The sequence below is a fragment of the Sminthopsis crassicaudata genome, chromosome 2 (assembly GCF_048593235.1).
Source record: "Sminthopsis crassicaudata isolate SCR6 chromosome 2, ASM4859323v1, whole genome shotgun sequence".
Classification (NCBI taxonomy): Eukaryota; Metazoa; Chordata; class Mammalia; order Dasyuromorphia; family Dasyuridae; genus Sminthopsis; species Sminthopsis crassicaudata.
The window spans coordinates 157,617,668-157,644,407 of record NC_133618.1 but is presented as its reverse complement, the minus strand read 5'-3'; the positions used below and the strand labels follow the sequence as shown (position 1 = coordinate 157,644,407).

Genomic DNA, 26,740 nt, shown 5'->3' with positions numbered 1-26,740 from the left:
ATATATATATCATCATACCCTCCTTTCCTTTTTGTACAAAGGAAAAAAGATAGGGCTCCTTGGTTCAGTGAGATCACCTATGTCTACAGCAACAATTATAAGATTTTTTTCAATCTTTTCTGTCAGCATAATGCTTTCTTCCATAGTCATTTAATAAGGATCTACATCTTAAGCTGTTCTCTATCCTATGTCATGAATGAACAATTTAAACCTTGTAACAAAAATCTTAGAATCACAGAATTGGAAGTGACCTAAAAGGTCATCTAGTCTGACTTCTACCCAAAGTGTGAATCTCATCTACACTGCTATTTAAATAATAAAAATTTTGAAAAGGAATGACCTGGTTTTTTTTTCTTTCTTGACATATTTGCAGGAAAAAAGACAACATGCCTTTATACAGAGAAAAACTGTGACAGAACAGAGAAGAACTGTGACAAGTTCTAACCTTGGCTTTAACCTGAGCTTGTTATATTATGTTGGCTATAACATTACCAGGCAGGTTTTTTTTTTAATTTTCTCTAATAAGGTAATGGGACACAAAGCCTTATAAATACCATATGAGAATTATAAGAAGAAAAGAAGAAAATGTGTGTAAATAATTTTTAAAAAGTAAAAAACCAAACTGTGGCATTACATAAATAGTAACACATATTCATTTAATATGTTGAAAGTAAAGAGAAAGAATTGTTATATATATGACATATGCATATATATATGTACAATATATATGTATACAAAATTAAAATTGTATATAGCTTGCTATTATTATAACATAGTAGTGGCAGGGCATTTCATGTACTTTAGTGACCTGAATTTTATCCCTCTTTCAACCCTATTGCACAAGTCACCCATGAGATTTAAGATTATGCAGAAATGGAAAAACAGTATCGCTAAGAGGTGGTTGCTTTTTCTTTCTTTTCTTCCTTTTTTTAAAAAAAAAATTAACCTTTTTCTCATTGAATTTCATATATTTCATGCAAAGGATTGCTGAATTTGCATTGATATATCTAGTATCCACAAGTATGCTATTAGGAATCATCTTTTTGATTACTTATCTATCTTTTTGAAATATTGAAATAATTCAGTGTTGATCCTTTTCAAGATAGATTTGCTACTTTTAAACTGAAGTGATGATAGTACTGATGGAAGCTCTCACCAGTTTCTTACAAGTTGTGCTGATATCCCAGATGTCTAAACACAAACCAAAGACTTCCTTCAAGAATCTTGCATGTGGCCATTAAATTGAAATAAGACTGAAACCTCAGAAGCTCTCTGGTGGAGGAAGAGAAGCAGCCAAATAGCAAAGCAATGGATATTCATAAATCATTCAGAGCCAGCCAGGAGAAATAACAGTGGCCCCATCTTCTTGTTTGCTTCCCCCTTACTCTTAAAGGTGGTATACCTGCAGAAGAAAGGAGAACACTTAGATGTAGAAATGTCTAGTTGTTGTTTTTCTTTTTTTTAAATTTAAGCCCCTTAAAATATAAAAGATTTATACAGATTATAGGACTTCTCATGAAAGCAATCCAGATTAGCCTTAGGAAATCAAAAGGAAAAAGTTTTTTAAAAAACAATTCATCACATTTATTTAGTCGACACTTTGTGTAACAATCAAGTAAAGAGAGAATAAAATGGACTCTCAATGAAGGAACCTCAATTTAAAAATTAGAAGCTTAATATGTCCATATTTTGGCTCACAATCTGTTGTTCTGGAGATGTCATATGACATTAATATATATTTACACATATGAAAAACATGGTTAATCCTTAGGGGAAAGTATATTGGTACAAACATGGCTTTTGAAAATAGCTTTTATATCTATTTTTATGAGCAGAATTCTAACATTCTCTCATTGTCTCCAACATAAGACAGACACTTTCACTGGCTAGTATTCTATTCTGTTATAATATGTGGCTAATAATTCAACTGGTTCTACACACACACACACACACACACACACACACACACACACACACATACATACACACCTCCTTATGAATGATATTTAGAGATTTAGAATTGCCTTTGGATACACCTATCCAAACAGTTATCTTCTTGGGTGTGGATTAAATGTAGATCTGGATGTTGAAGGAAATTTACATAAGTGCTGTTTGTGAAAGCAGAAGGCTCTGCCTTATATTATCAGCAGAACATTTAAATCTTAATGACTGGCATTGTTGTCTAAAAGACAGTGTTTTTCCTGCTGAGAAACTGCATTAGATTCAAGAAACAGAGCTCATTTCCATTCACTCAGCAGTCTCTCTAGAAATGACATGCAGTGCTTGAAACTGTTTATTTCCAAATTCAGGCCTCCCCCGCATCAGTCATCAGCTTCAATTACCAGTTTTCCGGAGCCAAGCCATCAGGCAGTCTGACACCAGGGTCCAACCTAATTCCCACCTTCTCCAAAGTCAAGAGCATAATGTGCAGATGAAAAGGTGGAAAATAGCCTGGACTTCATTAGCATGCAGAGCCTGGTTGTTCATTTGCTTGCCGCGAATGAAAGTTCTGACACTCAGTGCTTTCTGCAAAATGAGAAAAGTCCTCTTCAGAGTATATGATGTCCTTACTGGCAAGGAAAGGTCATCAAAAAGGCAGACACTGACCTTGCTCCCTGTTCTTCATGACTAGTTTATTGATTCCAGGAACACCTCATTACATGCTGGATCAACATATTATTGCCATGTGCAGTGACTGAATTGTTTACAAGTGTCTTTATCACCCGCAAAAGCCTTCCAGATGATGCACGACTACACTCATTTGGATGTGACCTGCCAATTATATGTTATCCGATATGTTGCTGTATGTCTTGATCCCTGACCAGGTCTGCTGCCCTGCATCAGCACAGTCCTATTTACTACTTCTTTCTAACCGCTCTTTGGAAAAGTATCCATTAGCCTGTCACTGTGTAAATTTGTTCTGGTTTGGGGTTTTGTTTTTGTTTTTGTTTTTTTTTTTTCCCTTTACCTTCACTACAGGAAATCTGAGTGTTATTGCTCCATCGTTTGCTATGCATTAGGTTTATAATCAGTTGGGGGAAAAGAAATTCTCTTTCTCTCTTTCTCTTTTTTTTATGGCACCGCTGGATAACCCACACAATTTGCAATCAGTATGCATGACGAGAGAGTAATGTGGCTTGTTACAAAGCTTGCTTTGCCTACATATAGGCCCTACAAGAGACCTGTCATATTTTATTTGGGCACAACCATTGCAAGCCACTGCACAGCTACCATTTTAATCTTTCATTACAGACACTTCTATGGCTCAATAAAAGAAAGAGTGGAATAGCAACTCGATTAAAAAGTCAGTAAAGAGAGATTGGGCCACAAAAGAAAAGGGGTTATCAACACAGACGGCACCACACTAGCAACCTGGACACACTCTCTCTATTGTAGCTTCCACAACTTAATTTGCATTTCCCTTCTCTGGCATTATTGGACTGAGTAACAATAGTAACAAGTCAACAAATTGTATCTATTCCCAGAATATTGTTTAGGGAAGCTGTAATCTGCTGATTGAACTATTTGTGGGGATAATACCATTTACATTTCTTCTTACCATTCCCAAATAACTCTTTTGAAGGGGAAATTTAGCCATATCACATTTGACTAAGTAAATGAAGAAAATAATATAAAAGCAAAGATTTATATGTCCCTATTTACAACAATAAGAGAGGGAACTGAAACTACATCAAGGATGAATCCTTAGAAATCTGATTTCTGCAAATGTATTCTTGTAACAGCTATATGTATCACTGAATTTGATGGTTTCTTCCTTTGCATTTGATACATTTGCTCTTGATATATTCCTCTCACTTTCCAAAGAGAATACATGCTTCTGTTACTGTCATTTCTTTTTTTTTCCCCTTCACTTCCAATTGATACTGCCTTTCTGAAATTTGAATAATTGAAGAAAATTCAATTAAAGAGCAAATGATCATTTAAGTATTTTAAAATACCAGAAAAGTTGCTCTGTTAAAGAGTTAGTGAGATCTTTGCCCCACAGCATATTAAAGGATTTTGAATTCTATTGTGACAACAAACCAAAAAGACATAGTGGAATATAATGACTTAGAGTTTAGAAAATATGTTAGGAAAGGCTTGGAAGAAAAAGAAGTGGTTGAAAGAAGGAATGGTAATGTAGAATATTAGAAGTGAAGGAATCTACTAGATCTGGTCTAACCTCCTCAATTCATAAACTGAGGCCCAGAGAAAATAAGAACTGTCACTTAAAAAATTAGTGACACTACCAAGATTTTGAACCCTGGCTACTATTCAGGGCTTTCTCCCTAATAATCACTTTTGTTTGTTTTAAGGATCATGTGTGAACATAGATTTTGAGCTGAAATTGACCTTAGACATCATTTAACCCCAATTCTTCCTTTTAAAAAGTTGCTACCTGAGGTCCTTCAAGGTTAAAGTATTTAGCAGAAGTCATAAAAATGGCAAATGGATTTGAATCTTGGTCTTCTAATTCTAAAATGTCAGTATTTCATCACATGATAAACTAGAGTTAGGTCTATGGGAAAAGCCTTTGCAGTCTAAATCTGTATTTGCTATACCTAGTATTTAAAAGAATTGTCTCACTTCATTGCTTTTTAAAATTGGAAATCATCTAAAATGAAAGTATTTGTCGTTGTCTGCTCTTTACAAAGTTTTAAGAATTTGTGACCAGCTTGCCAGCAGAATTTCCTCAGTCTTTGAAAAGCTACAAAGAAATCCCTAGGCCTGACATTCATGCAGTAGAGTAGAGCTGTGAAGTGGTACAGTTGTTCTGGAAAGAAAATTAGAATTATGCCCTGAAAATTGCTAAAAATTTTACCCAAACTAGGCTTATATCCATGGAGATCAAAGAAAAATAAAAAGTTCCTATGTATACAAAGATATTTATAGCAGTTCTTCTTAGAGTGACAAAGAAACTAAGGAGTACCCATCAATTAGAGCATAGCTAAATAAATTATGACATACTAGTATAATGAAATACTATTATGCCATTAAGAAATTATGCAAGAGCATGAACTAATACAGAGTAAAATAGGCAGAGTCAAGAAAACAATATACATAGTGACTACCAAAATGTAAATGGAAAGCACAATCATACATTAAAACAATCAAAAGTGGATATTACAAAATTATAAAGAATAAGATAGGTCAAAAGAAGAAACAGAAGAGGTTCCTATTCCATCCCTTGAAGGGGTGGTATGTCTGAATGTGTTAGCTATTGCACATGGTTTTGAACTTTCTCAATGTTATTGATTGGTTATACTCATTCTTCTCCCATTTTTAACTTTAAAAATACCTATATAAGATGATTATCTGGGATGAAGTGGGGGAAGAAAGATCCTGGGGGGAGCTATGATGATGTTGTTGTTTATTTGTTTTTTTTGTGGTTTTTTTTGTTGTTGTTGTTGTTGCTTGTTTTTTAAAGAAACCAACAGAAACTTATATTTAAAGTGGAAAACATTAAAGAATTCAGAGAAAACTGAAAAGGTTTATTTGGGCTGATGCAAAGTGAAGTGAGCAAAATCAAGGGGAAAATTTTATACTAAACCAGTTACATTGTTAGAAGGAAGTAAGCAGAATCAAGGGGACAATTTTATATTAGACCAGTTACATTGTTAAAAGAAAGAGAAGAAGAAGAAAGAAGGAAGAAGAAGAAAGAAAGAAAGAAAGAAAGAAAGAAAGAAAGAAAGAAAGAAAGAAAGAAAGAAAGAAAGAAAGAAAGAAAGAAAGAAAGAAAGAAAGAAAGAAAGAAAGAAAGAAAGAAAGAGAAAGAAAGAAAGAAAGAAAGGAAGAAAGGAAAAAAGAAAGAAAGAGAGAAAGAAAGAAAGAAAGAAAGAAAAAAAGAAAGAGAGAGAAAGAAAGAGAAAGAGAGAAAGAAAGAGAGAAACAAAGAAAGAAAGAGAGAGAAAAAGAAGAAGAACAAGAGGAGGAGGAGAAAGAGAGAAAGAAAGATAGAGAGAAAGAGAGAGAGAAAGAAAGAAAGAAAGAGAGAAAGAACAAGAAAGAAAGAAAAAAAGAAAGAGAGAGATAAAGAAAGAAAGAGAAAGAGAGAAAGAAAGAGAGAGAAACAAAGAAAGAAAGAGAGAAAGAAAAAGAAGAAGAACAAGAGGAGGAGGAGAAAGAGAGAAAGAAAGATAGAGAGAAAGAGAGAGAGAGAGAAAGAAAGAAAGAAAGAAAGAAAGAAAGAAAGAAAGAGAGAGAGAGAGAGAAAGAAAGAAAGAAAGAAAGAAAGAAAGAAAGAAAGAAAGAAAGAAAGAAAGAAAGAAAGAAAGAAAGAAAGAAAGAAAGAAAGAAAGAAAGAAAGAAAGAAAGAAAGAAAGAAAGGAAAGAAAGAAAGAAAGAAAGAAAGAAAGAAAGAAAGGAAGGAAGGAAGGAAGAAGGAGGGAAGGAAGGAAGGAAGGAAGGAAGGGAAGGAGGGAGAGAAGAGAAAGAGAAATTTAAGGAGAATTAAGAATTCAGTTCAATAAAATAATCAATCATGAGTCCAGAGAAACAATGATGAAGCATGTCTTCAGATGCAACAGACTAATATGCAGAATGAAACATACATTTTTGAATGTGGCCAAGGTGAGAGTTTATTTCTCTTGATTATGCTTATTCGTTCTGAGTTTTGTTTCTTTTCCCTCAACCTAGAGGAGGCAGGGAGGGGTGATACAGAGATGAAAAGGAGGAAAAAATGAATGTCTGGTCATTGAAAATATTTTAATTTACTTGTAAAATAAAGAAATATCTAAACATAGGGAATTGACTAAATCTATTCGATTTAACAAGCACTTATTATATATCAATCACATGCAAAGTACTGGGGACAGAAAGACAAAATAAGTAGTAGTTCCTGATTTTAAGAAGCTTCCATTCTATTGGATCCTGGGTAAGAGTAGTAGAAAGAAAATCATGTACAGCTAGGTAAATGCAAAGTAATGGGAAGGTGGGGAAGAGGAAAGGAAATATAACAAGTAAGGTATCAGGAAAGATCTTGTGTATAAATAGTACCTGAATTAAATTATTCTGTCTAGACAAGATCATACAAAAAAATTAATGAAAGGTGGAAGAAGGCTCTATCTTTTTGTCACTAACCTGTGATTATATTTCACCTTTTCCAGCTATAAATGAACATCTCTGTTGTTTATGGTACTGATCGCATTGCTATATTATAAAACTGCCAAATTTGGAAGATATCATCAATTAAAAGACTTCCCATAGTAGTGGATAATCTTTCAAATAAAATTTTGAAGTAGTAGATAATCCTTCAAATGATAACAATTATCCATAATAATCCTTCAAAAGCAGTATATATAAGCATTTTCTGAGGACTGATCAAACATTTTTTTAAATGGGTTTGTGCAAAATTTTTCCAAATCATTCTTAAGAGAAAGGCAACCAAAACAACACTCAATCTTCATTTCACAGTAAACTATCAAAGATGACAAAAGAAATTGTTAATATTGAAGAGGTTGTAAAAATATAGGCACACTATATATCGTGTTGGTAGAGCCATGAATTGGACCAACCATTCTATAAAGTAATCTGGAGCTACACTTTTAAAAAAAGTTTTTAGAATATTCATATACTTTGACCTCAAAAACCCACATCTCCGCATAGATTCTTAAGGAAGTAAAAAACAAAACAAAAAATATATATAATATATTTATAATAGGCTTTTTGTAGATGCCAATAAAAAACTGAAAGCAAAGAAGGTGCTCATTTATTGGGACATGGCTAGACAAATTGTCATCTACAAATATAATGGAAAATTATTGTGCTATAAGATGTAAAAAATATGAAAAATCCAGAGAAGAAAGAGAAGATATGAAAAAAGCAGAATCAGAAAAATAACACTCAGAAGAAATAAAGAAGAGGGAAAGAATTTTTAAAAAATGTATCTCTCTCCTTTCCTTCTATGGTGTGCAATGTTGTATATAGAGCCAGATGTTACTGTTTTTGTTGAGCTGCTTTTTTTTCCCTTTCTTAAGTCTTCCTAGAGAGAAGGGAGGGGATACAGAAATAAAGATAATGCAAAAACAACATATTTAAATAAAAATTAAATTTAAAAAGGAAAAGGAATTAGTAAGTGCATGTGACAATGGGTGGTATTTCTTAATGCAAAAATTGTATCTGTTCTGTCAAATGTTTTGCTTTCAAGAATTTTGTTTCTGCTGTATTAACCATAGTTATCTTCATGTTACAAGAGTAATCATTGATTGACTTTGAGTTATATACCTTTTGCTTATTCCACCTGATTTTTCCTCAGAAGTGGAATAATAACAAAATAGATGTGTACAGTCAGAAAGTAAGGTGATGTAGTGAAATAATCCAATGATTACTAACAACAGATTAATTTATGACCAATATTTTAAAGGGCAGCTAGCAGGTACAGTGGATAAAGTATTGGATCTGAATCAGGAACACTTTTCTTAGTTCAAATCTGGCCTCAGATCCTGACTAATGGTGTGATATTAGGCAATACACTTTAACCCTTGTTTATCTCAGTTTCCTCATCTGCAAAATGAACTAAAGAAGGAAATGGCAAATCACTCCAGTATCTTTTCCAAAAAAGCCTGAAATAGGATCACAAAGAGTTACAGGACTCAGATGATTGATGTAACTGCAGTTCCCTAGCAAGTTCTTATTTTTGAGGTAGGGAAAAAAGTATGCTTTCTTTTATTGAATCAATAAAGGACTGAATCTTGACATAATGAAAACTGTACTAGTACATACATACTAGAGTCAATGTCTGTCTCTATTTGTCTCTGTCTCTGTCTCTCCCTAATTATGACTGTGCTTCAAGAAATTAATAATAACTAGCATATATGTATGTGTATGTCTACTGCCCTAGGTTTTGCAAAGCACTTTACATATATTTTCTCACTTTAAATATAACAACCCTGTGAGGCAGGTGCTATTTTATTATTTCTATTAACTGACAGAAATTAAGTGACCTGTCCAGAGTTAAACAGCTAATATTTGAGACCAGATTTGGACTTGTCTTCCTGACCCAGTTTGCCACTCTATCTACTGTGCCACCTAGCTGCCTATGAAGACTCAATAATACAAAGAAATATGGGAAGATTTATATTAATTGATTCAGGAGGGAAATAAGCAAAACCAAGAAAACAATATAGACAATAACTATAACATTCTAAGTGGAAAGAATATCAACAACAAAAAAACTGAAATTTAATACTTTGAAATCATAATTTTCAAACATGGTCCCAAAGAAATATCTCTTTTTTTAAGAGGTGAGAGACTATGTGTAACATTTCAGATAAAGACAAACTGTTTTGGATGTGTTGCTTAGTTTTTACTAAGCTGTTTTCCCCCTCTCTTTTGTTATTTGTTTTTAAGAGAGAGAGAGAGAGAGAGAGAGAGAGAGAGAGAGAGAGAGAGAGAGAGAGAGAGAGAGAGAGAGAGAGAGAGATGGAAGGAGACATTGGAGAGTGTAGATAATTAGAAGAAAAATCAATAAAAATGCATTTACTGCATTCCTGACCCATAATACTAGCTACCTTTTCCTCCAGAACTTATCTCATGGATTTATCTTTAATGACCATATCCTCCGCAGAGTGGTGATATAAGATTACAGGATTTGGAAATGGAAATGATCTTACTACTATGCTGATAAATATTTAACAACCAGCTCTCCAGAGGGGAAATGTACATAAAATATATTTTATAGTTTCATTTGTATTAACATTTTCCCCATCACTTTCTTAATTCTAAACAATCAATAAAACAACAAATCAGGTCTTAATTTGTAGCCTTTGTTAACTTTTGAGATGTAAATCTAAAAATGGAACAGTTAGTTTTGGTAAATCAGTTCTAACTAGTTTCAGCATAATCATGATCTTAAGAGTTCATGCAATTTCCATCACTTATAGATTTGTAAACTATGTCCTGGAGAAGTAAAATAACTTGGTTAAGGTCACACATATAGTTATGTATGCAATAAATATGTACCATATTCATCATAACACCACTAGGTGGCTTGAAAGACATTTTTGTATTTATTGCACTTTACAAAACCTTTTTACAGATGTTATCTCATTTAATTCTCACTGTAGTCCTTTGAGGTAGGCAATAAAAATATTGTCACATGAATTAACAGATAAGGAAGCTGAGGTTCAGAGAGCTGAACAAATTTGCTCTAAGGGCTACAGTTAATAAGTTGGGAGGAGTGGGAAAGGAAGCAAGGTCTTTGATTTCAAACTACAGTAATCTTTTTACAATAACATTTTTCTAGGGAAATAGAACAGATGGCCCTTGTTTTCAAAATGAACGAGAGAAGGCTATCGTAATGACAATTATTATTTACTATCTATGTGTGACTGAGTGAGGATAAACTTTCTGGGCCTTGGTTTCCTCTTCTGTAAAATAAGGGGATTGAACTAGATAGCTTTTAAGGTCTTGTTGAAATATATGATTTTATGCTTTAGATAAGAAATACTACAGAAGTTCCAAGGAGGCATAGTTCTTTGCACAAGGTAGGCATTGAATGATAAATGAATAAATGAATGAATGAATAGAGGCACAAATTATTATCAGCTGGGGGATGATGTTATCATGGAAGGCTGATCATTGCCAATATTATACTCTTTCTCATCACATATATCTAATCAGTTGCCTACTCTTGTCTTTTCTACCCCCTATGAAGTCTCTCTTTTCGGTCCTCTTCTCCACTCCCAGAGGAGTCACCTGAGTTCAAGTCTCACTACCTTTGCCTAAACTATTGCAATAGTTTCTTAATTAGACTCCCTAACTCAAGTCTCTCACCACTACAATCCTCCACACACTTGTCTGAGTGATTTTCCTAATTGCAGCTCAGAGTCCTGTCACTCTCTAGTAGTTCCTTATCACTTCTAGAATCAGAGATAAATACCTCAATTTCACATTTCTAGTCCCCTACTTCTGCCATCACAAGCACCATAGCACGGCCAAACTGGCTTTCTTACTGTTCCTTATACACAGAACCCCATTTCTCATCTCTGTGGGATTTCCATCTCTTTGTACTGTCACCTCATTCTACAATGGCAAACTTCCCACAGTCTAAAATCTCAACTTTCATTTAAGGCTCTCTGCTCAAGTACAACCTTCTACATGAAGGTTTCCTAAGCATTTTTCTCTTTGTTTCTTTTCCCATCCTAACTACGAATATATTTCTCTCAAAATTATCTTGTGTGTATCTTGTATATATTTTGCATATACCTATGTACATATTGTCTACACATACACATACACACACAACACAGACACACAGACACACACACACACACACACACACACACACACACACACACACAACTAAGAATGTAAACTCCTTGAGGACAAAAATAGTTGTTTGTATTTTTATCCCCAGCCCTTAGCACAGTACTTGGAGCATAGTAGGTACCTAATAAATAATTATTGAAAAATCAGCAAAGGAAAGTTAGATGATACAGTGGCTATAGCGCTGGCCCTGGAATCAGAAGGACCTGAATTCAAAGCTAGCCTCAGACATTTAACACTAGTCATGTGATTCTGAGCAAGTCACTTAACCCCATTGCCTTACAAAACAACACACTATATTAAAACACCCTACAAATCACTAATAATTGAAGAAATAGAAATAAAACAAATCTGAGGTTCTATCTCATACCTATCAGATTAGTAAAGATAATGAAAAAGGAAAATGATAATTAGTGGAGGACCTAAAACAGGTCCATTGGCATGTTGGTAGAGCTTGAAAATGGTCTCACCATTTTGGAAAGCAATTTAGAATTATATCCAAAAAAAGAAATATGCTATCCATATTCTTTGACCCAATGATACCATTATCAGACCCATACATCAAGGAAATCAAAGAAAGAAGAAAAAGAATCATACCTACTAAAATATTTATTATGGAGCTTTTTTTGTAGAAAAGAACTAAGAACAAATAGGTGTCTATAAATGGCTAAACAAATTACAGCTTATAATGTAATAGATTATTACTATGTCATAAGAAATAATGAAAGTGTTTAACTCAGAAACAGATCCCTGCTGTCCAATTATTAACTCATAAAATTATAAATTAACATCATGTTTTTATTTATTTTATTTTAACATATTTCAACTACAAACTTTTTTTTTTAATCTGGTGAGTTCTAATGAAAGGGATGGTTTCAGAGAAATCCTATATGAATTGATGCAGAGGAAAATAGCAGAACCAGAAGGAAAATTTATATTTCTAAAAATGTCATAATTCTGACTTTAGAGAGCCCATAATAAAACATGATACCTAGAGGTAATGAACTCAAGGCACTGAATAAGACTTACATTTTTAGTCATGGCAAATGTGTGACTATGTTTTATTTGACAATATTTAGTTGCTCCATGATTTTAAAAAATAATTGTTGAGAAAAATGGGAGCTGAACTATGTAATAAAAACTAGGAGGAGGGTAAAGTCTAAGAATGGAATAACCTGAATAGGAATGCAAGAAAAATTATGTATAAAATATATTTAATTAAATACTGAGTATCGTGGGCTGACTTAGAACAGAAATGTAGAAAGTATGGTTAGAATAAGTTCAATATGATTATGTAGGATCTAGAATGCTAGGTTTAGGAGTTTGAACTTTATACTGTACAAATATGAAAACTGAAGCTCTAATTGGGGATTGGGAGAAATATGTTACGAAAGTACTCTTTTTCAAGATTAATTTGGTAATAGGACAGATTGAATTGGAAGGAGAAAGAGGCTAGGAGCAACTAATTATAACCTTGAATTAAAGTTCTATACTTCTCTGTTTGAAATAATGAAATCAGACTTAACCAATCAATCATTCCATAAACATTTATTAAGTACCTTCTATATTCCAGGAACTGTTTTTTTTTTTTTTTTAATTAAAGCTTTTATTTTCAAAACATATGCATGGATAATTTTTCAACATTAACTCTGGCAAAACTTTGTGTTCCAATTTTCCCTCCCTTCCCTCACCCCCTTCTCCTAGATGGCAAGTAATCCATTATATGTTAAACATAGTAGAAATATATGTTAAATCCAACATATGCATACATATTTATACAATTATTTTGCTGCACAAGAAAAATCAAATCAAACTAGAAATAATGAGAAAGAAAACAAAATGCAAGCAAACAACAACAAAAAGAGTGAAAATGCTATGTTGTGAACTACACTCAGTTCCCACAGTCTTCTCTGGGTGTAGATGGCTCTCTTCATCACAAGATTATTGGAACTGGTCTGAATTGCCTCATTGTTGAAGAAAGCCATATCCATCAGAATTGATCATCATCTAATCTTCTTGTTCTAGGCACTGTTCTAAGTACCAGGGTCTATGATTATTGATGTATTTATGGAGGTCCAACCCACTCCATTTGAACACAGAAGGTCAGGACTTCTCAGTCAGATAATCAAAAGGTGTTTATAAGGCCAATGAATCAAATAAAGTTGTTAGTACTTAACAACCTCCAAGTACAAGTTGATCAAGTTGGGAGGAAGTATAGAGTGTTTTACACTCAAATAAAATTAGCTGGTGTTATGCAGAAAGTATATTAGGACTAATTGAAGAGCATTCAGATGGTTTAGAACCAAGCATTCCAATGGTGAGATATTCTAATTGTACAATAGCTTCAGTCAAGCTCTTGAAAGGGAATAGCTTTTTGGTTGTTGAGTTTTTTGAGGGATGGGGAAGGATGAGTGAGAAGGAAAGGAAAAGGCATGTCTCTTTTTCTCACCCACCCTCATCCATTGACCCAAGGAAAACCTTGCAAACTCCAAAACTTTAAAAGGTTTGAATACTTGTGATGTGAGTGATGTAGATACCAGATGATGGTAGGCACCAAAAGTTGGGGTTCAGATATGTGAAGAATTCACAATGGCCATTCTCTTTGCAAAAGGTAGATTTATTTAGGGAACAGGTTATAGACTAAATGAAGGGTAACTAGACACCAGGAATGGTAAATATGAAATTGAATGGGAGAGCATATAAAAGCAAGTTTCTCAGTGGAACTCACAATTATCCAATAGCAAGGGAGCACTCTATGAGATTGAGCATGCCCTTAGCTGGCAGGTTGAATCCTGAAAGAGACATAGCACTCTAAAAGAGTTAATTAGCTAGAAGGAAGATAAATGGAGTTGAAATGCATAGTAGAATTAGGGGAGAGACTATGTGGAAAGGAAAGGAGAAGAGGAAAGGGGGAAGATGCTAGAAGACAGAAGCTCAAAGAGAGGCAGCAGCCATGAGATGGCCCATTAAGTAGATTTTATAGGGAAAATTTAACCTCAGGTTAAAGATCTCTACAGAGAGGTGGGTCTCAGTGGTTTGATATAATTTGGATTTCTGGCTGGAGGACCTCCTCAAAGGATAGAACCAGGGAGCTAAACTGATCTCTAGCAGAACCTTGGTCAGGAATTAATTTTTATCAATTCCTCTGCTAACCACACCTAACATTGAAGACCTTATCAGTTGAGACTTCCCATTTGTTCTGGTAAGAGTGTTCCCTGATACTGACAGTAGCATCTATGTCAGGAGGTGAAAGACACTTTGAAGACAAACTAAATACAGCTTCAGGATTCCTTTTTTAATTTGGAAATCATTTAGAGACTAGTGTTTCATGATTTGAACTTAGTGATTAAGACTGAATACAACAATGCCAGAAGAATATTGGTCATTAAAATTATCAATATTCTTAAAAGACCAAAATGAGATTACATAAAGGCATACAAGATCAAATATAACAAATCTGGAAGAATATTGTTATTAAAGAAATGGGTCGTGCAATGGGTCATTGATGATAGTTTACTTATATAGCAATTGATAATATATAAACTTTTTTTTCTTGAAAAACAGGCTTAAAACAATCCTGTGAGGGGGCAACTAGATGGTGTAGTGGATAGAGTCCTGAAGTCAGGAGGACTTGATTTCAAATGTGGCCTCAGACACTTAATACTTCCTAGTTTGTGACCCTGGGCAAGTCACTTAACTCAAATTGCCTCAGCAAAAAAAGAAAGAAAGAAAAACAACCCTGGGAGGTAGATATTGCTAGTGGTTGTGTCCCCATTTTACAGATTAAAAAACTGAGTCCAAATAGTTTTATTCAAGAAGTATAAAAGCAAGCTATAAGATTAAATGTATTAGACTGGACATATAGTAAATAGTTGGCTATGTGAACTAAGCCAGTATAATATAATCTCTTTCTTTATGTTTCCTAAGCTACAAATTGGGACTGGCTCATAGTAGGCACTTAATAAATATTTATTTATTGATTAATATTTGCTCTAGATAATCACAGGACTGTTTGTGGTTAGATTATGATAACAGATATTTTACAATGTCTTCTGAAAGCATTATAACAAGTGTGGAAGCTTGTGAAGGAAGAACTTCCTTTTCAGACTTGCCTTCTTAGAAAAGGCTGAGAACAAAAACAACCTTTCTAAGGGAACTGGATTAAGGGTAGAAATCAAATTTTAAACAATGTTCTTAGTCTCATAAAGATTATTTCATTCCCAGAGGATTGATCAGTGATAGGTTCTCAGTAGCTTTTCCTTCCCCCCCTCAAAAAAAAAAAAACCACCTCAAGAGAAGAGTCTCCTTCCTTTAGTAAGGAAAGATTGTGATCCTAATAAGGGGATCCTTTTAGTCTTTAAGGGGAGTGGTCAAAGAAGGAGTGGAATACAGTAGTACTAACTGGAACTATGTACCTGGCACTCTTAAATATTTTGTTTTGTTTGCTTTACAAATATTGCCTCATTTTATCATCATAGCATAGCAACCCAATGAGGTAGGGGCTATTATTTCCCCCCATTTTATTAGTTAAAGAACCTGAGGCAAATAAATTAAGTGACTTGCTCAAGGTAACATAGCTAGTATCTGAGATGAAATTTGAACTCAGATCTTCCTGATTTCAGGCTCAGTACGATCCACTGAATCAATAAATCCTTTTAGATAGTTAAAGATTAAATAACTATTCTGAAATGTTAACCCAAAACTGCATTTCAAGCTATCATGATATTTTCTTTGTTCAAGATTCACACAAATGTTACATCATCTTGGGGGAGAGAGAGAGAGATCTGAGGGCATGAGTTAGGAGAGAAATGATGCCAGTTTGGAAATTTTTCTCTCTAAAGTAGAAATTACTGAGTAAAAGATAAATGTTAACCTGAATAAACTTGTTTTCTGTCACATTTGCAACCTATATAAAGAGTACAACATTTGTATTTTTTTCAACCAACTGAAGCTGTTAGTGTCATTATGATTATTATTAATGATAATCATATATCATATTTATAAAGTACTTCAAGTTTTCAAGCTTTATATCCTTTGAACTTCACAACAACCTTGTGAGATAGGCACTACATGGTATTGTTATTTCAAAATCAGACTGGATATAAGAATAAGAGTAAAGTCAAAATCACCTCATCCCGTTTAACCCCATGCATTTATCTTTTAAGAGTATAATTGTTCATTCTATGAAAAAGGCCTGGAAACAGGGAGTCTGTTCAGATTGGCTGAGGCACTTGGTCACACCCTCTGGAGCTAGTGTAAAACCATTTATCATGCCTGGGATTGAAAGAGAGTACATGTTCCATTTAAACTGCAGAGAAAGAATCAATTTAGAGGAGAGGAACAAAGCTCTGTGCTGGGCAGCCAGACCTTAACTTCAGTTACCCTTTATCATTGGCTGGGTGATCTCTGAAGAATCTAAAAGAACTCTCAATATTCTATCTTCCTTAGCAGGCATTTGTGGAACAGTTCATGGCAGTGTTTATGTCAGGAAGTAAGAACAAACTGGAGATCATGAAATGGCAGATTCAATCCTCCAAGAAATCCAGATGAAAAAGTACATTTATACCAAAGCAGAAGCATCTTAACATACTCCAGCAAAGGAACTTGCAGAAACTCTAAATTTTCTAACAATTGATCATATATGTTCTTGAAACTGGAGCCCACTGACTTGTAGGAGATTGAAACACAGACTTTTGGGAAAATATTTTATATTAATTTTTCTTTATCTCTCTAGTAATAACCCTTCCTAAAAACTAATTGAGTTTAACTAACTGACATCAACGAATAAGGGAAAACCACTGGTGAGTACTTGTGAGCTATATAGCACTAGAAACCATATTTCCCTATCTTTCAGGTCTAATTCTATAGTCCTGAGAGTATAGTAGTCATAATATTTGTACCTGACTCATTAGTACAAATGTGCACTGTGATAATCACTCCAGAGTTTATACCTATCACACAATCAGAGATTAGGAGATAAGAAAGAAAGAGAAAAATTTTCTCTAAAAGATGAAAGACCAGGTGACCTGGATTGGTCCAAATTTAAAGATGGGCTCTTTAGACTTAAAGGCTGGTGGTATGACTAATGTCATCCTCACACTAGGAATCTAAATACGGCTTAGTAGGAAAAATAGTACACATCACAGATGATCAATGAGATTGCTCTAAAGCTATGGCTAAAAAGGGCTGCTAGATTAAGCATATTGATCAGTGACCAATTGTTTTGGTGCTGTGCAGGAAAAGCTTTAATTTTTCATATTCTTTTCTTTTAAACTAAGCGAGAAGAGAAAGACAAGACTTACAAGAAGTAAATACTAGCCATGTGGACTATAGACAAGTCATTCAATTTTTCTAAACTTCAGTTTCCTCATCTGTAAAATGGGAATAGCAATGCTACCAATTGTGAGAAAAAGTACTTGTGAATTATGAAACATTACATAAATGAGAACCATCCTCATCAAACAAAGGTCCACTTCTTAATATCTCTATTCTTCCAACATTATTAAGCTACAAGATATGGTACATTATTAGGTAATAATTCAGAAGAAGTAGAACTTAAAATCACTCAAAAGATAAAAGAGATAAAGAGGGCATGATTAGAGTAAAACATCACAATGGCCATGAAAGAGAAAAGTTACAGAGATTATGGGTTCTGGGGGAATGATAACTAAGTGTTAATTAGATGGGTTGCATTTAGATATCCAGTTAGAAATTTCCATCAATTATTTAGAGTTATGGGAGTGGAGTTTAGGATAGATAAGACCTGAATGTTTCCACTTCTTCACTCCCTAGTCATTTAGACATTTTCTATCTTTGTGTCATGACACCATTCTTCTCTTCTCCAGCTCAGAGAACTGCTATCAAATCAAGTCTCCCATGCCTCTGAAAAGGGTATGTCAATTGACTACCCTATTGTTCTAGTCACTGTCTGTAAAATGGGGATAACAACATCTTAAGGTTGTTGTGAAGATCAAATGAGATAACATATGTAAAGCTCTTAGCAAAATGCCTGGAACACAATAGGAACTATCTAAATGATATTCTCTTTCTATTTCCCCTTTTCATCTTTATGACATTCCACACCTTTCCCGGGCCTTCATTCGGGGATCGGAGTTGTTTCCCCCATTAGAATGTAAGCTCTGGGAGGGCTAGGAAAGTCTAACTTTTACATTTGTAATTCTGGTACTTATCATAGGGTTTGGGTATAATAAGCACTTAATAAATGCTTTTTATATGTGGAAAATAGGCTAAAAGAATTAGACAGACACAAAAAGAATCAGTAGAGAACAGCATCATGAAAACCTAGAGAAGAGAGAATAAACACAAAAAGGGGAATGTCAAAAAAGTGAGAAAGGCCACTGGATTTATCAATAAAGTGATTATTTGAGAATTTGGAGAAGAGTAGTATTATGTGGATAGAGAGGGAAACAAGAATGCCAAGAGTTGAGAAATGACCAGGATGTAAAAAAATGAAGAATTTGGCTCTGCAAAGGAAGAGATATAGAATAGTAAAGTGAGAGTTTTTAAAGGGCAATGGGTCAAACTCTAAAGATGATTCCACATAGATCAAGAAGGATCAGTAAGACATGTAGAAGGACACCTGTTAACAGAATAACAGAACAGTCATGAAAACCCAGGGAGGAGAGACTATTTAGAAGAATGAAGTAGTCAACATGTCAAATTCTGTTGAAAGGATAAGAATTTTCTGAAGAGCTGGACTAGTCTTTGCATTTCAGAACTCTTTCAGGCCAATTGGCATCTTTTTGTTTATTTTTTTAACAGAGTCCCAAAGTAATAAAAATGATGGAATGCTAACAATTCAGCTAAAAAAATTTTAATGACAAAATTACATGAAGGCAAAGTGTTTGAGATGATCTAGTCCACATTTTTTTATGTATTCTATTTGTAAAACATGAGTATTGATCTAATTCTAACTGAAAATAGATTTTTTAAAAAGATAGAAGGAAGCTAATGCAAGTGGTTGATATGCAAACATTATTTCATAGTTCAAAGCAATATTATTAGCTATCAAAGGAATATTTTCCCCCATTGGTTTGCACTGTTTTAAAATCTCTTGTCCTCAGTTCATACCTCATATGTCTTCAATAAATGCTTTTCATTCATTCATTCAAGATAAAATGTATATAATCTCCCTAATATCTTTAAAGTGATCATTAGTTTAAGGAAGGAAAAAATGAAGAATGGGAAGGTGGTTGCCAATAAATGGAAATACAAAACATATATTTAAATGTTAGTGTTCTCCAAAGTATCTTGGAAGATTTGAACGAGTGGCTTGTATTCCTATCTTTAAACTGTCCCAAGTGGTTAATGGCCACATTTTCCTGCTCTTTCCCATAATATTGTGTTTTTCAATCCTGTTTGGCACACATATACACACACATTCACATAACACACACACACACACACACACACACACAAAACTCTTGGACTAAGTCTCACTTAAGCAGCTACTATTCTGTTGAAATGTGTTAAAAACGTGTGTCTAATCACAGAGAAGCCAAACATTTATCAGGATAAGACTTCCCAACTCATCAACTTTAATGGCAACCAGACGGCATTTCTGGAGAGTGCTCATTAGTTAAAAAAAAAAAAAATTTCCTGATAATCTCCCTATTCCATGGCTTTTACTTACCTAGTCAAAAACAGTCATATGTCCCATCTTCATTTTTAATGATGATTTTTTTTGCCTATATACTACCCTGAGATTTAGTCACACAACTGTAAAGAAGATAAATATAAAGCATAAACCAACTGCAGCCAAAGAGGATAGATAGCATACATTAAAATGAGTAACATCAGAACTGCAGTTGCTTAAAATTAGAACCATTCCCAAAAGATTCAAAACCTTGCCATTTAAGGGGGAAAATGAGAAATCTTCATATCATTCAGTTGACTAAGGGTGTCTGAATCAGTCTGAATTTAATAAAAGGAGGCAGAGAAAGAACCCACAGCATAAATAGAGACTATTTATCTGCTTACAGGACCTTGCTAAGCCTACTAGTATCTCTGTCTATATGGGAAGACCTAATGAAATTCAAGAAGAAAAAAATGTTCAAAATAGATGTGAATGTGCTTGATAGAAGACTATTGTTATGCTCTTGTGACACACTGACTTATTTTCTGGAAAGGTAATTCTTCACTGAATCCAGGAGAGCATTGTTTTCATTGTAAAGTTGGATGCTTAGACCTGTTGTCTGAAAGGTTTGCCAGTATTTAAAATGCTGCTACCATGCTCTCATTAAAGTGTAAGAACAAAGTACTATAATATTACTGTTTCAAGATTACTCAGAATTTGGGTGTAGCTTTCAATGGCTTCAAGTATTTGGTATAAGAAGCAGAAAATGGAACAATAAGTGATTTAGACATAGGAATCAAATATTTAGGTGTTATGTAGATAGCTGAATATATATTACTACTGAATCCTTCTCTGATACTGAAAATCATTTCTTTCCCACAGAACAATTTCAATGTAAGTGAAGATTTGATATAAACAGAATTGCAATTTGCATGTTATAAGACATCGATCAGGCTTCCAGTTCTAATTCAATATCAAATCGTTTCCATCTGAGATATATTCAAGGAAGAGGATTTCATTTTATAAGGAAAGAAAGTAGAGTCTCACCAAAGATAGACTTGGCTCATAAAGAACTGTAATAGTGGACAAGGTAAGCAGTAGTAGCTTTAATTTTAAACAAAAAAGGTGAGAGAGGGCTATTTATTGGGAGGAAAATAGCTAAATTTAAAGATATAAATAAAAAGCACAAGGAAGATTTGGTTAGTTTTGATAGAAAATTCCAAAAAGTTTTCATGCTTAATATAGAGAAGCCAATCACTTTGGTTGCAGTAGATTCCTCATGAAAACTGTCCCACAATTCTCTCAACCCCTGGAAGAAGGGTAATATGTGTATGAAGAGGAATGGATTAAGATTAGAGGGAAGTTGGAAGAATGAGAAATAGGGCATAAGGGGAGCAACTGGGAAAAGCTTATGTGCAGCTAAATCCTTTAAGAACAATTTACCTCTCCATTTAATGGTTATTCAATTAAAATTCATCCATAGGTAACTTTTACTCCACCCTCCCCAATAGAAAGAGGATCAAAGTTTTCCAATAAGAACTGGATTTGTCTCCGACACTCCATACCTAATTCCTATAACAACATGTTTAATTTAAAATTAAAGCATTTGGGGTTCTTTAATAAATATTGATGTTCTCCATAATGATTAAGTCTAAGTAGGAAAAAAATCTTCTGAAATTGAACCCCTCTTTTAAAAAAATTTTTGTTACATTAATGGCTTAATTTACACATTGCTTCTAGTGAGTTCTAGCAAAAACTTACTAATTACATTTATAAGTTAAGAATTGAATGTGACTATGTGGACAGCTAAGTTACTGCATGAACTCTGCCAGCGCCATTGTCCATAGGGGACCTTGCCAAAACGTTTTCAAAACTGAATAGTCATTGGGTTGGCAGATAATTCAGAAACTATTTGTATGAGCTGTTTATCAAATTATTAACTGCACAGATGTTGTTTGGCTGAAGAGCAGCTGAACCTTCTCTTTGCCAGCCGCGGAGACAAAGGTCTACGGGAATAATTGGAGATGTGCATGGAATATTAAATTAATTTACTGCTCTTAATTCTTATGCAAATCCTGACCTCTGATAGAGCCTATCAATTACCCGACACACAGTGAAAAGGAAGGAGACAGTTTCTTTTTTAAGAACACGGAAAAGGAAATATTTGCAATAAGCAGTAGGTAGGAGCACCGAATACTGGAATTATTTAATTGAATCTCGAAGTTGCAATGCTGTCCTTCGGGAATAAAGACGCCGGGAGACTGGGAAATTGCAGTGAGGGGATGGGAAGGGGGAGGTTACCCGTAGTATCCAGGAGTTTGCCGAAATAGCTGCACATCTGCTTTTTAAAAAATAATAATTATTATTATTTTTTGGGGGGGAATCAGGGATCAAAGCGGCAAATAAAACATTGATTTTCAAGCAAAGGCCCAACTTAAAAGAAACAATGACAAACGTTTTCTAGGTAATTACCCCGAGAGCCGTCATTTAGCGTGAGAAAGGCAGACTTGCAGTAAGCTTTGTTTTGGGAGAGAAAATTAGTCGAAGGACGTAAGAAGCGAGGATTCCGTATTCTGGTCCATTTTGTTAAAATGATCATTAACTGGAATTAGCAAAAACTAATAGGGATCCGCCATCCGCAGTGTGTTGGCCAAGGATGTCTAGTGTTGACTGCGGAACTCATTGGGATCCTAATTAAGGCTTGGCTTGGCTTTATTTAAAGCATTAAAACCCTTCACTGAAATCTGCCTTTTAGTCGGAGGCAGTTTTATAAATTTTAAATCACGTACTCCTATCCAAAAAAATTAGTTGGGAAGAGGAGAAGATAACGCAGTACGCAGATGCTCAATCCGGGACTTAAACTGAAGACCTCTCCACGGCCGCTCTCCGACTGAGCTTCCGGAGCAATCCCGCGTGGTCCGAAAACCCTCGCAATGGCCGTGATGGCTCGGGATACCCTGCAGCCTCGTGGCAAGAGCTGCTCTCCCCGGCCGGGGGCTTCCCTTGGGCCCATTTGGGGGACTTGTTCTAAACGCCGTGCTGTCTACCTACGATTTAGTGAATGTTTAAAGACTCCTGTCTCTCGCCTTTCATCATATTTCAAATGAGGATAAATAAATAGGATGCATAATGCGATCGGTCTATCCCCGACCTTTGCAAGACCTCAGCAGTGAAATGAGGTTTCCAGCTCCTTTCGTCACCTCCAATATGCACTGCCTTTCAGCTCTGCGCGGCCCAAACAAAGGCTATACAACAATATCAATTAATCATGCAGCGGGCAAACAAGGAGATTTATTCCACTACAAATAGCCTCACAGAGAGATGTTGAATGGGTGTGATTAGCATGTGAAAAGAGGAGCACAACTCCACAGTTCAACAGCTAAAGAGCAATTTGATGGGGCTGGGATGGGGAAATTACTTGATTAGCGTCTGTTGGAAGAGATCACGATTACTGCGCCTCGGCAGTGAATCCTGCCTCTGAAACAAAACACTATGCTGCTGCAGGAACTTGGGGAGCGAGCGGAATAGAGCATGCAGAAAGGGGGGAAGGAAGGAGGAGGAGGAGGGAAGGGAGAAAATGAAAGAGAGGGAAGGAGGAAGTGGAAAGGAAGGAAGGAACAGAAGGAGAAGGAAGAAGAAAAAAGAGAAGGATCTTGGGGCAAATTATTTAACTCCTCTGCAGTTAAATTTCCTCACCTGTAAAGCTAGAGGTTGAGCTAGATAAACTCTGGGGGTCCTTTCCGTCCTTAAGTCTGTGGTCGTATGAGATGATCCCATGAAAGGAAGGACAAAATCATCAAGCCAGAATAAAGAATGAGTGTGTATTAAGAGGGGAAAGAAAGAAGCAAAAAGGGACCATCCCAACCACAACAAAAACTTCAAAATCTAGGCCTGCAAGAGATAATGGAGAATATTTAAACTATCTATTTCTTGACTGGTTCTTCAAAAAATTAGAAATAAGTATACTCTGATCTAGAATGCAGAAAAAATCAAGGGGTGAGGGGGAAACTACCTTGCTTCCTGAATCCTGTTTTAAGTCTGAAAGTGAAAGTGAAGGAAAGGGACCTCTAAAAATCCTTCCCTTTGCAATTGTAAAGAGATTTAGGTACTGTAGAATGAGAATTCCGAGATCTGGTTTGAAATCCTGTATCTGCCCCTTTTCTTTCCCTGTGATAATGGCCAAATTTGTTATTTGACTCAATTTCTTTATCTGTACATTAAGGGCTTGAACTAGATAATAACCTCTAAGATCCTCTTGTACAATACTTATCAATGATGTATTTCCAAGACCTTCTAAGTCATGACAAAATGTCTTCATAAATATATATTTTTAAAAGTATCTTTACACTTTCTTTTGTTTTTTTCCCCTAGAAAAAACTTACCTTCTGGACCCGTCTAGTGGGGAGGGGGAAGGAGAAAAGTTTCAGTATAGCATCAAATTCTCTCATCTCTTGGTATTAAGGAAGCTGGTATAGGTGGATGCAATCACTTTGTCATCCAGGCAAAGGCTCTTTGTGGAAAAGCTATTCTGAGTATTTGGGAGCTCATTATCAGTGCAAATAACCAAGGTTTCCCTCTCAAATCTCCTTGCCATTTTTTAACCTGGACAGGGAAATACTTCATGCAACCAGCTTTTACTAGTTTCATCCAACAGAATTTTGATTTCAGAGATGAGGGGAGGACCCTGAAAGTTATCTATTTAGGATTCTTACTGATAAGAACATAGAACTTCACTTTCAGTTAGAAGACTTAGGTTTGAGTAACTTTATGCAGACTACTTAATCTGGTTGAATCTCAGTTGTTTATTGAATGGTCTGGCCTGTCTTGTAGTTTTTCACTGAGGATCAAGTAAACTGATGTGTGTGAGAGCTTTTGTCAACTAGAAAGTCAAATACAAATGCAACTTGGGGAGCAGTGTGACATAACAGATACAGAGCTTGAAATCATGAAGACTGGATACAAATAATGCCTTAGACACTTAGCCATGTGACCTTAATGAAATCATTCTTCAGTTTCTTTATCTGTAAAAAAAAAAAAAAAAAAAAAAAAAAAAAAATGTGACCTTAATGAAATCATGTAAATTTGCAAACTTTGAAGTATGACAGACATGTTAATTATTTTTTATTATTTATGTGACCCAGAGTCAGTTCTAAGAAGTCCTTGGGAATGAAATTATTCTTTAGTTCCCAAAACTATGTGCATTATGGCTTGATATATTCTGACTCTCAGACTCAAGTATAAGGATTGAAGGTGAAGCCAGGATGGTACAAGAGACAGCAGTAAAGGCATAATCACAGCCCTTGGCAGGGAAGTTTGTTTTAAGCATGGTAGATCCTTGCCCTCCTCCCCTGGATTGTAGAGCTCATAGATTTCTGAGGAGATTCACTAAAGTACTTGCCAAGATGATCTGCTTTCTCCCTATGCTTTTGTTTACTTAGGAAAAGTAAACCTCAGTAGGTTGACTCTTATTCAGAAGAAGGGTGTCCTGGCCTGAATCCAAGGGTTGGGAAGTCCTGGATGAAGAGTGAGAGTCTGGAGTTAAAGATAATCTTGGTAACAGATTCTCTTTTAGGGCAGCCTGTGGTTCTCCATGTTTTCCTATGAATCCTACTTTTATTTGTCTGAAAGAGGATTTAAATTGATTAAACATATGTGTAAAAGTGCTCTTTTCAGATGTTCTCTAAGTCATAGCTGAAGGGAGAGGAAGAAAGCAGATAAATCACTTCTTAGGGGACCTAAACATTCCCACCTATGTCTGTGAATAGACTTCCATAGAATCAAACTCATCCATCATTTCTGATTCTCACTCCACTGATCCCTCAATCTCCTTTCCCCTCATCTAATAAAGGAAAATTAGACTGAATTTTGATTAACCCAAGCTCTCCCATATCAGAATATTTAGAAAATCATCCTTCCCTATTCCCCTTGCTCTTTTACCAGGTGAAGATATTTCCCCCCAATTACTCAGATTAATCCCGTTGGGAATTGTCCCCTCAAGAGAAACCACCCTTTCCTCACCCCACCTCTAATCTGTATATCCCACCTAATGCTTGTCCCATGCCTCATTTCGGAAGGACAGGTAGGTTGTAGGGGTTAGACACATTCCATTTCCTTTATTAAAAAAATAAAAAGGGCTAATTAGCAATCGCTAGAAAGACATTAATATAAATATGCTGAAGTCTTCGATGACCAGATTAGCAGAGGTTCATAGTCTTAAAGGAGCACTACACCTTTGCACAAATGAACCAGGAAAGCAAGGGGTAAAATCTTGCTTTAAAAAAGGAGGAAAATCGAGAGCATCGAGCTTTGCAGTTCAAGTACCAATTAACAAATTCAGCTCATTGTTGAGCACTGCTTATCAGTTTCTAAAATGCCATTGACTGCAGACTGTGGTGGAAACTTGGTCTCTTCTCTCTTCCACCCTTTTTCTCCCTCTCTGCCTCTCTCGCTTTCTCTGGACTCTACACTTGGCCTGGAAGGAGCTATCAAGAGAGAAAGGCTAGTTCTCTTCTTCCACGACTTCTTCCCCTTCTTTTTTTCAGGGACCACGGACCTCCGCAATCTGTTCAGTGGGGCCAGCAGACTCGGCTCAAGGATGAACAAACCTGATCGGACTGTGCTCCAGAGAGAGGGAAAGCAAAGAGCCCCGGACAGGGAGGCAGGAAGCTGGAGAGTCGTTCGGAAGGTATCGTGGTGCACAGCTTAGGAGTGATCCGTCTGCCTGCAGTATGTTGCGGTGCGTCTTTCCTATTCCAAGACTCGAAAACAAGCGTCGAAACCCTAGTTTCCGAGTTTTTAAAAAACAAAAACAAGCCCTCTGGATCACTACAGACGCCTCCGAGGAGTCGCCGATCTACAAAAGAAAATCAGTACTTTCCC

The 26,740-nt window shown here is 35.3% G+C and overlaps 1 long non-coding RNA gene across 1 annotated transcript in view; it reads right to left on the bottom strand.

The window, feature by feature from the left end:
- Nucleotides 1-637: 637 nt before the first annotated feature.
- The window catches only part of LOC141553299 (uncharacterized), a 48,121-nt gene continuing 22,018 nt past the window's right edge, over nucleotides 638-26,740 (bottom strand). Inside the window, exon 2 of the long non-coding RNA XR_012485380.1 lies at nucleotides 638-1,402. This is a non-coding gene — a long non-coding RNA (uncharacterized LOC141553299). The remainder of the gene's footprint in view (nucleotides 1,403-26,740) is intronic.